The sequence below is a fragment of the Equus asinus genome, chromosome 6, assembly GCF_041296235.1.
Source record: "Equus asinus isolate D_3611 breed Donkey chromosome 6, EquAss-T2T_v2, whole genome shotgun sequence".
Taxonomy (NCBI): domain Eukaryota; kingdom Metazoa; phylum Chordata; class Mammalia; order Perissodactyla; family Equidae; genus Equus; species Equus asinus.
This window is the reverse complement of record NC_091795.1, coordinates 13,804,673-13,820,908: the sequence shown is the minus strand read 5'-3', so window position 1 is coordinate 13,820,908 and position 16,236 is coordinate 13,804,673.

Sequence of the window (16,236 nt, the reverse complement as noted above, 5' to 3'; positions counted from 1 at the left end):
CTGAGTTACCGCCAGCATAAAGCAGGGCCTGCCCAGTGACGGGCCCGCCCTGTCAGTACACAGGAGGGTTGGCACGTAGGAGGGTGTAAGTGCAGGCAGAGCTGAGGATGCCGGCCTCATAACCACTCCTCCATCTTTCAGAGGAAGTGTTGTGGAGGGTGCTGTGGGCCGGAGCAGCAGTATTTGACTGGCCACTTTGATTCCGATTCTTGGCAAAATCTAGTCATCATTCACAGACTTGGGAGTTGACACAGCTGAAAAAGACCTATGAATGAAAGGGGATTTTCAAAGTGTGTCACCTTGATGCTTCTAGGAGCACTCTGGGAGAGCACTGTGAGAACATTTTAGGGAAGATAACCTCCAGGTGCTGAGTTCACAGAGTGGAGACCCTCCTTGTGCTTGGTGGTCCCTGATGCTCCTTAGTAATGTCCCTCTTGTGGGGAGTTTTATCTTGTCTGTTTAACTTGTAAGCCATTTCTCACTATAAGAACAGTACACGGTCATTACATGAAACTTGCAAAGTACAGAAATGTAAATAAAAGTTTCCTGTTTTCCTACCACCCAAAGAAACCCACCCATATTGTCATGCATTGCCTTGGAATCTTTCAGTTTTAATTTTCAAACTAATTTTTGCAGCAACTAAAAGCATATCTGTTACCAGAACCATCACAGATGGTTCACAGATGAAAACTTTTAAACCAAGACACAGTCCTGTCACCAGGAGCCTCCTGCTTCAACTGAGTGAGTGAAAAGAGACAACCCAGTCTGGCTGCTCCAGGCAAAGCTGTTCATTTCTCACTGTGACACCTCACTTTCATTAGCACCTCCTCTGGATGCCTCAGGAGGCTGGGGTGACACACCTGGGCATCAGGTAGCATCCTCTTGAGTGCATACACTACATTCAATCAGTCCCTAACATGGATGACCAGGACCTTGGTCATAAATGGAACTAGGTAACACAGTGGGGAGGAGTCCTTCCCAGACCATAACCATGGATGGGACACCACAAAAGCGGGGGCAGATCACGAAGGAGACAGCTTTTCCTTCTGCTTTGTGTAGCAGGTTTCCTAGTAAGAAGGAGAACGCATCGAGATTTGAGTCAGAATTCAATCACGTTTCAAAGATTGAAACAGCTGTGCCTCAGGGCCCTTGGCTTCAGTCATTTGCTAACTGTGTAAGTGGATCAGGTTACTTAAGCTCTGAGAATCTGAGTTTTTTATTTGGAAAACTGGAGCTAATAATACCTGTTCCGCTGGGTTGCTGTGAAGATCAAATGAGAAATGAAGTGAAAACGTCTGCCGTAGAGGCACTGCTCAAGGGTTAGTTTTGTTTTTTCTAAGTATCATCACACAGCCAGGCTGAGCTCAGGAGAAGAGCCATGTAGGCAGAGAGATTTTAGCTGGGCAAAAAAGCGCCCCTCCCCAAATTACTGCCTCACCATTGATTGACACATGGAATGGCTCAGTCAGAAATTCATCCCACTGATTTCTGTAGTCGTTCTCCCTTCAAATCAGAGCCATATTTAAATCTATGCTTCTGAATTTGCTCAGACATCGAGACCTTGCTCAATGACCTTCAACTGGCAAGTTACAAAGCACAAAGTCAAAATAGTCAGTAAGGATGTGGGCAAATTGGAAGCACAACGAAGTCAATTTTATTAAGTCAAGGATGTGTCCATGTTGTGCAGAATTTCTAATTCAACGCTTTCAAGTTTAAAAAGAATTAGATGCCATGTAGGGAAGAGGTGGAGTCATGGGCTGTGGAGTCAGACTGGCAGGGTTTAAATCCCAGTTAGGCTACTTACTAGCTGTGTGACCTTCAGCAAGTTACTAAATGTCTCTGTGCTTCAATTTTCTTATCTGTAGAGGAAAATTGTGGCTGAGCTAACATCTGTTGCCAATCTTTCTCTTTCTTTGTTTTTCTCCCCAAAGCCCCGTCACATAGTTGCACATCCTAGTCGTAGGTCATTCTAGTTCTTCTTTGTGGGACGCCTCCACAGCATGGCTTGATGAGCGGTGCGTAGGTCCACAGCCAGGATTCAAGCCGGTGAACCCCAGGCTGCCAAAGCAGAGTGTGCTGACCCAACCACTGGGCTACAGGGCTGGCCACTCACAAGATTTAAATAAATCAGATTTCAGTTTTTTAAAACACGGAAGTGATAGTGTTACATCTTCACAAATACCAGTATTTTGGTGCTTAAAAAATGTCATGGTATAAATTCCTAAACTGATCTTTCAAACTCTGTTAATCCATTGTTTGGAACATGGTTCTGAAAATTGCTCACAGCGTTTCATTCTGCCCAAGAAATTCAATTCATTTTTTCCTTTCCATTCATTTGTAAACGTCTTTGCTCAGCTGATTAGATGAAATGTTTCTAAAACCCAAATCTGATTCATGTATTTTCCCTAACTCACCCTCAACAGCTCCTGATCGATGGCGTGTGGGCACTTCATTTTCAGCCCTAGCTCTTCTGCCTCAGCGATCCCTGAGCCCCCCTCACACTCAAAGCACTCATTGCAGAGCGTCTGATGGCTTTCTGCCTTGGTGCCTTTGCTCGCTGTGCCTTCTGCTCCTGCAGCGTCAGTGTCCGCCCAGTGAACACCTCTGATCTCACTTTCTTCCTAGTAGCGCCTCCTCAGGAAGTCTCCTGCCCTTGCTGCTCCAACAGAATCGATTTCTTCATTTATGTCCCCTATACATTTCCGTGACAACCCATGTATGAGAGTGCCAAAATGGCCCCAAATTAGTCCCTTTCCTCTAGGCAGTATCTCCCTCTTCTCTCTCCCACCTTCCCACACCTGCCGCTGATTCTGGTCAGATCCTATGATTTGCTTTGGCAAGTGCAAAATAGCTAACGTGTCACAGAAGCTTGTAAAGTGCTTGAGAATTGAGCTTGGTTTCTTGCTGCTTTTCAGAACCCTGTGACTCCCATATGAAGAAGTCCGTGTTAGCCTGCCAGATGATGAGTGACACACGGCTTAGTCAGCCACTCCCATCACATTGGTTGTGCCTGTCAATCATCAGACATCTACATGATGTGAGACATCTCACTCACATCACGTAGGAGCTGGTGCAGCCTCCAGCCAACCTGCCAACTGACCGTAGGACACATGAGAGCTCAGCAGAGATCAGCACAGCTGGCTCGGCCCAGAACTATCTAGCTGAGCCTCAGAATCATGAGTGGAATAAATTTGAGGGTGGTTTGTTATGCAGCAAGTGCTAACTGATATAACGTATGTAACACTTGATTAACCTTATTCATTTACATGACTGCCTATTCAATAGTGAGCACCGCAAAAGTAGGGATTGTGTTTTATTCATCTTTGGACCTTTAGCACCTGCCACTGGGTATAGAACATGATAGAAACTTGATAAATGTTGAGCTCAATAAATGTTCGTTATGTTCCTAAATGAACATAGCAATATTCTAATCAATTAACCAGTGATTAGGTGATTTGTTATACAAAGATGAAAGACAGCACTTAATGCTTGCTTTATTTCTCCTAAATCTCCAGATTTTGTTTTTTTTTACCAAAGACCTAAGAATTTGAGGGAGACTGGCCCCCAGTGAGTTTAGTTATGTCTGTCTATTTTGTCTGGCCACCCATGCCTCTCATATCATTAGGTGCTCCAATGTCATTGGCCAGGGACATTGCACAAAAATCTGTTGCAGTCATTGGTGAATTGGCTTAGGAAGAACATTCCTCCACTTACTTCCTTCAGACCCCTGGATCCATCCCTAGTATTGGCTTCCTTCAGTTCATAAGCTCTTTGACTGCATGCATTGGCCTTGGTGCACACCCAGCCATCCCACAGAGCACTGCTGCAGGCCGTTGCTCCTCTGCCCTGTGTACCATGGACCACAGAGTGAATGCAACAAATTTCAAACTCTGGGTCAGGTCCTGTCATGCCTCCACCAGGCCCCTGGCTGCTCAACCCAGCTGGTCATGATAGAGAGAAGGAATATCCTTAACTTCACTCATGTAAGGAGGAGAAGGCAGAAGTGACAAACTCTTGTTTTGAAAATGAGCAAATTTTGCATTAATTCCTTAGAACAACTCTATTTTGAGCGGTATAGAAATTAGCTTTAACAATATTGAGAGAAGTTTTGAATTTTGATATGATTAGTTCAAGTAGTTTTCTTCCTTCACAAACGTAGCTAAACACATTTCCTTATTGACTATGCACAGGTGCCAGAACAGACGAAGAGAGGCATTTAAGAAATTTTCCTGGTAAAGTGGAACTGCACAGCAAAGCAATGACCATGGTTTGTTGTAAATGTCTGCTGTAAGTCTGCATTTCCATTGATTTGAAAGCCTTGTCTGAGATGGCTGACCCAGGTGAAACAGCTAGGTTACATTCTTCTCAAACAATCAATGCATGTGGCTTTCAAAACACTTTAATAGTTGACGGCCCCTTTCTTCATTCCTACCCTCACCCACCAGAGATCTTTCTGTCTTCCTCCGTACAAACCCTTACACTAGCAACCACATATTTCACCTCTTCAGTGAGCTTCCATCCTCACTCCTGAATCCCCAACCCACCCTTCCAACCAATGACACAGGTATTAGGTGCCAGGTGACAAAGCCACGTGTCTTCCACCTGAGTCAGGCTTTGGCTGGGCCAGGTGTCCAATGCAGTCACCCTCACAGGTCTGGAAGACTGAGAGCTCTTGGGAAGCACATTTATTTTTAAAATCCTCTTGCTTTTTGCCAACATAATCACATTTTCTCCCGGGCTGTTTGAAAAACAGATAATAGCTTACTGGTTCCTGCTTGTACCATCTTTACCTAGATGCTGGCTGCAAGCTAAGAGCTGGTTCTCACAACAGGAGAGGGATGGTGGGCCTTCCCTGAGGAGCTCACTCCCCACTGCAGAACCAGACTCTCAGGTTCATCAGGTCATTAACTGTTACCTGCTCTCCTCCTTTCCTCTTAACTTCCTAGGCAGCACATGATCCCATCTGCTGCCAGAATAGGTCATTCCTGTCTGCTGCCAGGAGTAAGTCCCTCAAGTAGCCAGTCCACCCAGGATTGCTCACAGTCCTAGCCTTTCCAGAGGTACTTGGCCTCATTGCCAAGGACCAGCATGTAGCTGTCAATGTTAAATGTCCTAACGTAATTTCATATCAAACACGAGCTGCCAAGCTCAGCCTAAAATTGGCCTTCTCTTAGTCAATATGATATTTATGGTCCCTAGGTTTGGCTGAGAACTGCCGCATGGATTTTTTTGAAACAGTAGCAAATGGGTATGACTTAAATTGACGTGGGACTTACGCAGTCTGGTTCTCTTCCCATCACCATTCCCTAAGGTCTTTTTAGGAGAAAAACGAAAATTTAAACCACATGGAACGTTTTCTTAGGTCTCAAAACAAAGAGAAGCTAATTTCTCCCCTGATCAAGTAGTTCGTTTTTCCTTAGAGACATTGTGAATCTTGAAACTGATGGGATTTCCCTCGTTACCTAGGAGGCTCCGGGTCAAGTCTTCAGCCGTCCCCGGCAGCTGGGTGAGACGCCGCAGCGCGTGTTTTAAGTAATAACACCACTCCTGGCTGCTTTGTGCTTTCCAACCTCTCAGACGCCTTTAGTCTGGAATGTCTCATTTACTTGTTTTTCATCGTATTGTGTTGTACATATCTTTGAAACCTATCTTTTGAGGTTAAGGTGAGAGGTAGAAAATGATCCAAATAATAATTATGACAGCTAATATTTATAGAATTTTTAAGTGCCAAGGAGAGTTGTAAGCATTCATTCAATGCTCAGCAGTGCCTTATGAGGAAGCTACTACTATTATTGCCCCATTTCACAGATGAGGAAGCTGGGGTTCAGAGAAGCTAAGCTGTTCAAGATTACACTGGTAGTGAGTGTTTGAGCTGGAATATGTACCCAGGTATTCTGGCTCTAGACAGGGGCTAGAATCATGCAGGGAGGGAGGGGCGCTGGGTGGGTGAGGGAACTCTGGGTTTCTAAGAGAACCTCAGTCAGCCATGTGGTCGTTATTTGAAGAAAGCCCTGAAGTATGCATGTGGGTGTGTAAGCATGTATTCACGAGTGTTTGTTAAAGTAATTTAACAAAGAGGCCTTGGACTGAGGTGGCTTTAATGCCTTGGTAGTCTACATAAGCAAACCAGACCTAACCCAGAGTCAATGCACTTGAACCCAAAAAAAATAAAACTTAAGAACAACCAATGACAAACAGCCAAGGGGGCTCTCCCAAGTAAGGCAACTGCTTAGGCTATGGGCAATCAAATAGTTGCTTTGCTTTGCTTCTGCATCTTCTCTATAAAAACCTCTCCCCTCGCTCATGTTGGTGGAGCACATCTAACCACTGTCAGTTTGGTGCTGCCTAATTCGAATTGATGTACGCTCAAACTCTTGAAAAAAAAAATTAATGTGCCTCAGTTTACCTTTTACTAATAAAAACCTGGTATGGTAGGATGTTAATTCTTTAAGAGATTCAAAATAATTTTGACTTCCACACATCAAGAAGGCAGCTGAGTCTGTGTTCTGTGTGCTGGGTACTCTTGCGCCCTGTTGCACTGGGGGCAGGGAGCACAGTTGCTTTCTGTTTTGGGAACTCCCCTGAAGGCAACTACAGGTGGTGTTTGATTGGGAGGCAGAGGCTAATAGGGAGAGGAAGGACACTGACGTTGCAAGCTGAAGACTGTGCCGGGAGAGGAGAGGCATCTTCCCTGAGCAGGGGGAGGGGATAGAGATTTGAGGATGCTGGGAGCCATGGAGACTTGCTCACAGTGGCAGGTGCAGCTGGGCTGTGGTTGTGTGTTGAGGCTGCACAGAAAAGCCCTGTTGGTGTGGAAGCAGCAGTGGGGTTTCAGGGACTGGCCTGTGGTCAGTTTGGGGAGCTCTCTTCCAGGCATTAGCTCCTGTCCTGTGGGGCCAGGTCACCAGGAATGTCATGTAGCAGGACAACGACCACCACCATGGTGTGAGGAGTGGGACCCTGGCTGCTCTCTGTGCACCTGGTAAATCCCCCGGATTCTCCTCCAACCTGAGGGGGCCAAGGGTGAGAAAGAGGTTGAAGTCCTTCTATGCAGAAGTCAGATTAAATTTGACTTGGAAAAACTAAGTAGGTGTCATTGCCTATACTGATTTTAAAAAGAGAGAGAGAATGAGCTGTTTGTGGGGTTTCTTTACTTTTACCGAATTCAAAATTACAACTTAGTTTTGTTAACACAAATAATCCATAATCAATCTATAATTCAAAATTTGGGGTGAGTTTATTATGAGCCAGGTATGAGGCCTGGGGCCTTCTTTCCCCAAGGAGGAAGGGCATGAAAGAAGTGGGGTGTACAGAGTGGTTATATCTGTCGTGGAACAAAGAGCATCCATCACACGTGATAGGAGTGTTCCTTTTACAATAGCCACGAGGTTGCTTTGCTTTGCTGGCGCAGCAGGTGGTGATCAGGTGGTCACAAAGGGAGCACAGCAGTTCGGTGAATAACCCTTAGTTCCCAGGAGGAGGTGCTTATCTTTAAGGAAATGATGACACGGAGGGAAGCTGCATTCCTATCTTTAAGGGCATCATTCTTGTCTTTGGGACATTGTAAAGGTTGAAAGCAGATGTACAATGCAAGCTCAATAAGCCACGTCAGGCCCTTTAGGAAAAACGTAGGCTGAGTTAGTTTTAGACCAAATGGCTTTCTCATATACTCCAATATATCCTATTGCTTTTCATTTACTTATCAGTGTGATTTAGAGGAAAAGGTAATCAAATCAGATGAATTGGCCCCAAAACCTGGGATGTGTCACCAAACAGAGGGGGAGAAGAAGGGAAAAGGGGAACCTCTTCTGTTGAAGGGGTTTCAGAACAAGTTGGTAACACAGGCATGGAATCTTCAGATTTGATTCTGTTTGGAAGCCAGAGAGGCTCCTGAGGGGTCTTCAAGTGGGCGAGACAGAAGCCCAGGGCTCAGCTGGAGAGAGGAGAGAGGCTGAGCTGAGGGGCTCTCTTCAGCCACTTCAACCGGATACGTGGCCTTGATGTGAAGGGGAGAAAGGATTCCATCGTTAAAACCAAGCTTGAAAGCCGCTGTCACTTTGCATCCCCGTGCACCACCAGTGTGATGTGCCAAGTCCTGTTCTAGGTTTCAGGGACACAGCACACAAGACAGAGGCGAGACACAGATAATCAATAGATAAGTAACTATAAAACATAGTAGCAGGGAAGTTCTATGAAGACAAGTAAAGAAGGGTCAGGAGTGACGTGGAGGGGAAGGCTGCTATTTTAGAAAGAGTCATGGAGAAGTCTTCCCAGGAGAGATGTCTGAGCAGAGAACTGAGAGAAGTGAGAAAGTGACCCACACAGAGATCTGGGGCCAGGTTTTCAGACAGAGGAAACAGCAGATACAAAAGCCCAGACAGAATCGTGCTTGGCACGCTCACAGAGGAGCAAAAGGCCAGTGTGGCTGGAGCATAGAGATGGGGAGAGTGGCAGGGAAGTCAGGGAGGGACCAGGGGCCTGAATGTATTGAAACTCTGGAGTTTATTCTAATTATGATGTGGTGCCAAAGGAAGGTTGACAAAAGTGACAAATAGAAATGGCAAGCAATAGGCTATATCGAAGTATATGAGGAAGCCATTTGGTATAAACCTAATTCAGCCTGACTTTGTTTTTTTCCCAAAAGGGCCTGACTGTGGCCATTGAGCACGCATTGTATATCTTCTTTAAAACATTTACTATGGCAAGAACAAATGGCCTTAAGATAAAGGTGCAATTTCCCCCCACATTGGCATTTCCTTAAGGATAATCATCTTTCCTTAGCCTAGGAACTGATGGCTGCACTCACCTTTGACCACCCAGCTCACCTGTGACCACCCAGCTCGAGACAACAGACCTGCCACCCTGCTGTGTTCACTAAGACAGCAGACCTATCTGCTGTTTCCATCAATCGCTGTGCCGACAGAGCAGTCTCACTACTATTGTAAAAGGGACATTTCAATCCTATGTGAAATATCCTCTCTGTGGGTATATAACCACTCTGTGCACCCAACTCCTTTGGTGCCCTTTCTTCCTTCGGGAAGAAAGGCCCCAGGCCATGGTCCTCAGATTTTAGCTCAGAATAAACTCTCCCAAATTTTCGTTTATAGATTGGTTATGGATTATTTTCATTGACAAAAGTAATATCTGATATCACAACTGGACAGGTCCCTTCTTCTCCTGGGAGAATGGACTATGGAGCAGGAAGAGGAGTAAAAGTGGAGCAGGGAGATCCATCAAGACATTGTAGTGTCCAGGAGAGCATGAAAGTAACGTGGTAGAACAGAGAGGATGAGGGAGGGGAGAAGGGAGGACAGAATTTAATGCCAGATTACATGTGGGGTGTGAGAGAAACTGAGGCATTGGGTCTGAGCCTAATGCTACCAGGATAAGAATACTGGAGGGAGAAGATTGGGATGGGGTACTTGGGGCTGGCATGTTAAATTTGAGACACCTAACAGCCATCCAGGTGGGCCATGGGGTCTATGAGCCTGGAGTACAGCAGACAGTCCAAGGGGGGAGTTTCATTTCCAAAGCTTTCAGCACATAGATGGTGTTTATAATCGTGCCACCAATTGAGATACTTCAAGAAGAGAGTGTAGATAGAGAAGAGAGCTAAGGACTGAATCCTTGTGAAATCCCAAGCTTAGGCTTTAGGAAGAGGAGAAGGAACCAGCAAGGGAGCTGAAAGGAGCAGCCAGTGAGGTAGGAGAATCTAGAGAGCCTGGAGTCCGAGGTAGCCAAGCAAAGAAAGGGTTTCATGGAGGAGGCAGTGTGCGACCAAGTCAAATCTGCTGAGGGCAGAGGAAGTGCATAGAGAATGAGCTATTGGATTTCCCACTGCAGAGGTCAAGGGTGTCCTCAACAAAAGCCTCTTTAATGAGTGAACAAAAGCCTGACTGAAGTGAGTTGAATAGAATGGGAAGGAGGGGGTGGAGACAATGGCACAGTCCTTGGGAGCTTTGCAGGAAAGCGGCTCTGAAGAATGTGTCTGTAGCCGAGGGGAATGTGGGGTCATGGAAGGGTTTTTTTGTCTTTAACATTGGAAATATTTCAGCATGTTCCTGTGTTGATGAGAATAATCTACTAAAGAGGGGAAAACCTACAGTGGGCACAGGTGTGGGAGGAGGAATGAGTGCTGAACAAAGTTCAGCTGTGAACAAAAGATGTGGGGGGGGGGGGATTCCAGTATACAAGGAGGAGGGGGTGCTTCCCTATCTCAGTAGCACAGACAGCACAATCACAAGGCAGGAAGACAGTAGATTCAACTGGTTCAAGTGCATGTGGATGGGTAGAGCTGGAAGTGGGAGCACGGGAGTTTCTCTTCTGATTGCTTTTCTTTTCTTGGTGTAATAAACTCAAGATCATCCTCTGAGAATGGGGGGAGGGAGAGGGCACCAGGATTTTGAGAAGAGAGAAGATATGAAATAGGGAGCCCACTGGAAATTCACAGTCACAAATTTAAAGCAAGATGAAGTCAGATTGGTTGTGTGTGTTTCTATAGCTCAGTATAGGCCCAAAGTGGGCAAGGAATGGGATGTAACTAGCACTGGGGTATGGAGTGCAAGTTTGATGAAAGAGCAAGGGAGTGTAGGGGAGGAAGACATTTCCTCCACCAGCTCTGGGTTCTTCTGGACGGAGAACGAATTAAATTCACATGAGACAGAATAACAGGAGAAAATTAAACACAGCTTTATAACATGTATATGTGGGAGAGGCTCAGGCAAGCTGAGCAACTCGCCAAAATGGCCAAAGCCACCACCTTAAATATCATCTTCAGCTAAAGACAAAGAAGGATGTTGGGGGTGGGGGAAGTCAGTTACAGGAGGTTACCAGACAAGTGTGGTAAACAAGAGTAAGATTATTATGCAGATTTAAGTCCTTGCCTTCCGCATTGATAAGAGTTTCTAGAGATAAGGTCATCCCTCTTCTTCCTGGTACAGAGAGGGAGACACCTTAACAGATGGAGATTTCCCTTACAAATGTAAATATCTCTTAACAAAGGGTAAGTAAATTCTACTTTTCAGTTTCTCTTCTGTCTTCAGTTTTTAAAAGTAACCAGCCCAAAATAATCCTCATGCCAAAGAGAAATATCTTTGGGTGGCCAATTCCAGTCCCCCACGGGAGTCTAGAGTGATCAAAATGAAGGGTCATGAATTCATGAATCCTCACTACCCTTCTTACAGCTTCAGGAGCCTGAGAAACAGTGAAAAGGTGGCAGGTCAATGGGCCAAAAATGGTCGGAGTGGAGAAATTAGAGAGAAAGATGAGTTGGGATTCAGGGAGTGGAGCCCTGTGGGCCAACTTAGATCCTGCTTGAATTTGAGGTGAGGTATGGGTGAGGGGGGCCGTTTTATCTGGAGCAGGTGAAGCTCTAGACACGCCCTTCAATCCTGTCAGACAAGGTGAGGTCAAGAGCATTCCCTGAGAGGGTCCATTTCATGTTTATTTTCTAGTAATGTAAGTCCTGTGACATGGCCTAGTGAAAATAGGTAACACTGAGCACCGACCACATGCTGAGCACTGTCCCGAGTGTTTACAGGAATTGAATCATTGACTCTTTACAACAGCCTCATGAGGTCATTGTCCCCATTTTATAGCTGAAAAAACTGGTAAAAGAGATTAACTTTTTTCCATGTGTTAATTCTTATGTACAAGCTGATGAGGAATTTTAGGCTGGTTACTTTTAAAACTGCAGATGAGAAGCAGGCTCTGAGGAGCAGAGTTTGCTTGCCCTTTGTTGGGAAACATTTACATTTGTAAGGGAAATCTCCATCTGTAAACATGCCTCTGCCTCTGCACCAGGAGGAAGGTGGGATGGCCTTATCTCTGGAAACTCTTAATGGGGAAGGCAAGGACTTAAGTTGGTTACTGTCTGGCAACCTCATGTAACTGATTTAGGGTGGTGGCTTCTGGCCTTTACTTAATCTGATTTGATTTTTATCTAAAAGTTGTGGGACCACCCAATGGCCAGACCCCACCTGCACTGATACCATTTTAACTTTTTTACATGTTCTTTCCTTTGTCTTGTAAAGAGATGTCTCACATACCTAACTCTGCACCCATGTCTGCAGCAGTAGCGGGGGCAGCAGCAGCTCCTCCTGCCCATGGGTCCTGTCCCCATGCTATTCCACACTATTCTCTAAATAAAAGAGCACTACTGCCAGATCTTGAGAGTCCAAAAAATCTGCTCATTTTGGGGAAAGTTGTACCAATGAGATAAGGATCCTTTGCTTTGGAAAATACCACATCTTTCTTAGTATTTTCTTACATTTTAAGAAATGTCCTCTTTGTTGACCTTAGGATTACTGAAGTTGACTTTGACTATATCAGCTTGACAGGGTTGGGTTATGGCAGTGGTTTCCAAGGAGGGCAGGGACAGCCCCTAGGGGACATCTCAGAAATTAGTGAGAATTTTTGCGTGGCCTCAATGACCGGATGGGGAAAGGAGCACAGCTGGCCTTCATGGGCTCAGGAACACTAGCTGTTCCACAAGGCATAGGGCCTTCACGTAGCTGTAAAAAACTGCTTAAATGCAAGCATACATTTTTGTGCACTTTTAACTGGATTTTTCTAGGAATACACCAAATTTTCTAGGCAAGCTATTCTCTTTTAAATTGGGGAAGACTGTACTTTGTTTTGACTGGAATTTTACCAAGTTGTTCACTATTTTAGAAAATTGTCACTCTGCCTGTAATATTTCAGTTACCAAAGCAACATCCAGTATTAACCTACCTCTGTATCAATTGTATACATGGTGATTCTACTTGTGTATACATAAACATATTTATTTAACTCATTTCAAAGTGTTAGAAATAAAGAAAAACTGGTGTTTTTCATCAGAAATTGGTACAATCACCTGACTACTTGATTATGTATCCTAGTGTAGGTTCACTGGAGGATTTACATATTGAAAATATATTTTTCTACTTTATAGTTAAGGCATTACGTTGATTTTTTAAAAATTGCTCTGTTAGTAATTATGTTACCTATAAACTTCACTTCAGAATAGTGAAGAAGATACACATGGTATCTCTTACCTAAGGGTTGTGGGGTCTGGCAGGCTTGAGAACCGCTGTGTGAAAGGAAGACCAGGAAAGAGAGTATTGTCACATTTGGCTGAGGTGGCAGAGTGAGTATTCTGGGAGCTTGCTGGCACAGAGAGAACTCAAGTGTGTGATTTGGAGCAAAAGAGAATACTGTGCAAGGGAGGAACCTGAAAAAGATGGGCAAGACAGCTGGAATGCAGAGTGGAGAGGCCAAGGGAGCCATGACAATAGAGAGAAGAGAGGACTGCCTGCTACAAGACCTTGTAGGGCCTATTAAAGGGTTTGTACCCTGTTAAAAAGTCATTGAGAGCTGTTGATAGATTTAAACATGAGCAAGATGAAATTTTCATGTTAGGAAGAGCTCAATAAGTAGAATGGACTAGAAGAGAATGAGACTAGAGTAATTCCAAAGGAGGCTGTGCAAGAATCTAGGAGTGAGATCTGATGGTTTGGATTAGGGTACAGGCAGGAGAAGTGCTAAGAGGTGCAAGAGGGGATTCCAGAAAAACTCAGGTGGTAGAATAGGCAGGACTTGGCAATTGCTATGAGGAGAACCCTGCAACCTGGAGCTCCAACTCCTGTCTCTCAGCATAGCAGTTCTTAAGAAAGGAGATACAGAGCAGCCAAATCTGCTCAAATTTGAACACCTTTTAAAACAATCAGATTTATTGAGATACAATATTGAAAATAGATAATTGATATACAATAAACTACACATTTAAATGTACAATTTGACGAATTTTGACATGTGTATATCCCAGTGAAACCATCACCACTATCAAAATAATGAACATATCCATCACCCCCCAAAGCTTCCCCTTAATCTTTCCCTTTGGCCCTTCCATACACTCTTCCCACCTGCAGGCAACCACTGATAGGCTATCTGGCAGTATAGATTACATTGCATCTTCAAGAATTTGATATAAATATTATCATACAATATGTATTGTTTTTGGTTTGGCTCCCTACAAAGATTCATCCATGAGGTTGTGCATAGCAATAGTTCATTCCTTTCACTTCTGAGTAGTATTCCATTATACAGATAGATAACAATTTGTTTATCTACTTATCATTTGATGGGCATTTATGTTGGTTCTAGCCTTTGGCCATTTCAAATAAGGCTGCTATAAGCATTTGTATACAAGTCTTTTAATGGACATATGCCTTTTTTCCTCTTAGGAAAAAAACCTGGAACTGGAATAGCTGGATCATATGGCAGACAGATGTGTGTTTAACTTTCTAAGAAACTGCCAAAGTGTTTTCCAAAGCACCATTTTACATTCCTGCCAAAAGCATATGAGAGATTGAATTGCTTCACACCCTTGTCAACACTTGGTATAGTCAACCTTTTTAATTTTAGCCACTCTTAATAGGTGTGTACTAGCTTGATGTGGTTTAATTTGCATTGCCTTAATGAGTAACAATGTGGAGAGTTTCTTGTGTGCTTATTTGCCGTTCATACATCTTTTTCGATGAAATTTTTAATCCATTTTTTCATTGGATTTTTTGTCTTCTTAATGAGTTTTGAAAGTTCTGGTTTTTTTTTTTTTGAGGAAGATTAGCCCTGAGCTAACTACTGCCAGTCCTCCTCTTTTTGCTGAGGAAGCCTGACCCTGAGCTAACATCTGTGCCCATCTTCCTCTACTTTATATGTGGGACGCCTACCACAGCATGGCGTGCCAAGAGGTGCCATGTCCGCACCCCGGATCTGAACCAGCGAACCCCGGGCCACCAAGACGCAGAACATGCAAACTTTACCGCTCCACCACCAGGCCAGCCCCATGAAAGTTCTTTGTATATTCCAGATACAAGTCCTTTATCAGATGCATGATTTTGCAAATATTTTCTCCTAGTCTGTGGTTAATCTTCTCATTCTCTGAACACTGCCTTCCAAAGAATAGAAATTCTTAATTTTGATGATTTCTAATGTATGCTGTGGTGTTGAATCTAAGACCTCTTTAACACAAAGTCACAAAGATTTTGTCCTTTGTTTTCTCCTAGAAGTTTTATAATTTTACGTTATAGAGTTAAGTCAATGATCCATCTTGTTAATTTTGGGTTTTCGTGTGAAGTATGGCTCTATATTCTTCTCATTATTCTTTTTTTGCATATAGATATCCAATTATCTTTTCTACGCTGAATTGCATTCTCACCATTGTTCAAATTCAGTGTATGAGAGGGTCTATTTTGGGACTCCCTTCTGCTCCATTGATTGAGCTCTTTATCTTGATGCCAACATCACACTGTCTTAATTACTGTAGCTTAATATTAAGTGCTGAAATCAGGTAGTGTAAGTATTCTAACTTTCTGTTCTTTTTCAAAGTTGTTTTGGCTATTCCAGGTCCTTTGCATTTCTGTATGAATTTTAGAATAAGCTTTTCATTTTCTACAGCAAAGCCTAGTGGCTTTCTTGTCTTATTGCGTTAGCCAGGACTTCTGGTGTGATGCTGAGTAGGAGTGGTGAGAGTGGACATCCTTTTCTTGTTCCTGATCTTATTGGGGAAGCATCTGGTTTCTCACTATTAAGTATGGTGTCAGGGTATGTTTTTGGTAGATGTTCTTTATCAAGTTGAGGAAGTTACCCTCTAATCCTTGTTTGCTGAGTTTTTATCATGAATGAGTGTTAGATTTCGTCAAATGCTGTTTCTGGTGAATGCCATCCTAAAGCTTTGCACAAGAAAAATGGTGACTGGTGTCCTTCTCCTAAGGGGGGTTGTTGGGGAGTAAGGACAAAAGGGTGTGTGACAGCAACAGGTCACAGAGGGCTGCAGAGGATACATATGGCTAGGTGGTGAGGCGTCTTCCCCATGGAAGACAAGCAGGTAAAATTGCTTTGAGGTTTGAAGGCCCCCAGGAGGCTCAAGCGCCAGATGCAGAGCTGTCTTGGAAAGAAGATAGCCGTGAGCGGAGAATCTTTTTTATTTCACAACCCATAACCACCACGCAGTGGACATGTTCAAGATCTCCACGGGGCAAATACAGCAACAACTGTATCAGGGAGACGAGCCCCGGAGGGGCCAGGCACAGCTCCTCCCCTCAAAAGAGCATCAGTCGCAGCCCCACAGTGAAGGGGTCCAGGACATCTCACAAGTCAGGGGCACCAACACACAACTAGTTCTACCACTAGGAACTTCAAAGCCAGCCCTATTACAAAGCACGTGGTGGAGAGCTGGATGTTGTGCTCTCTTCT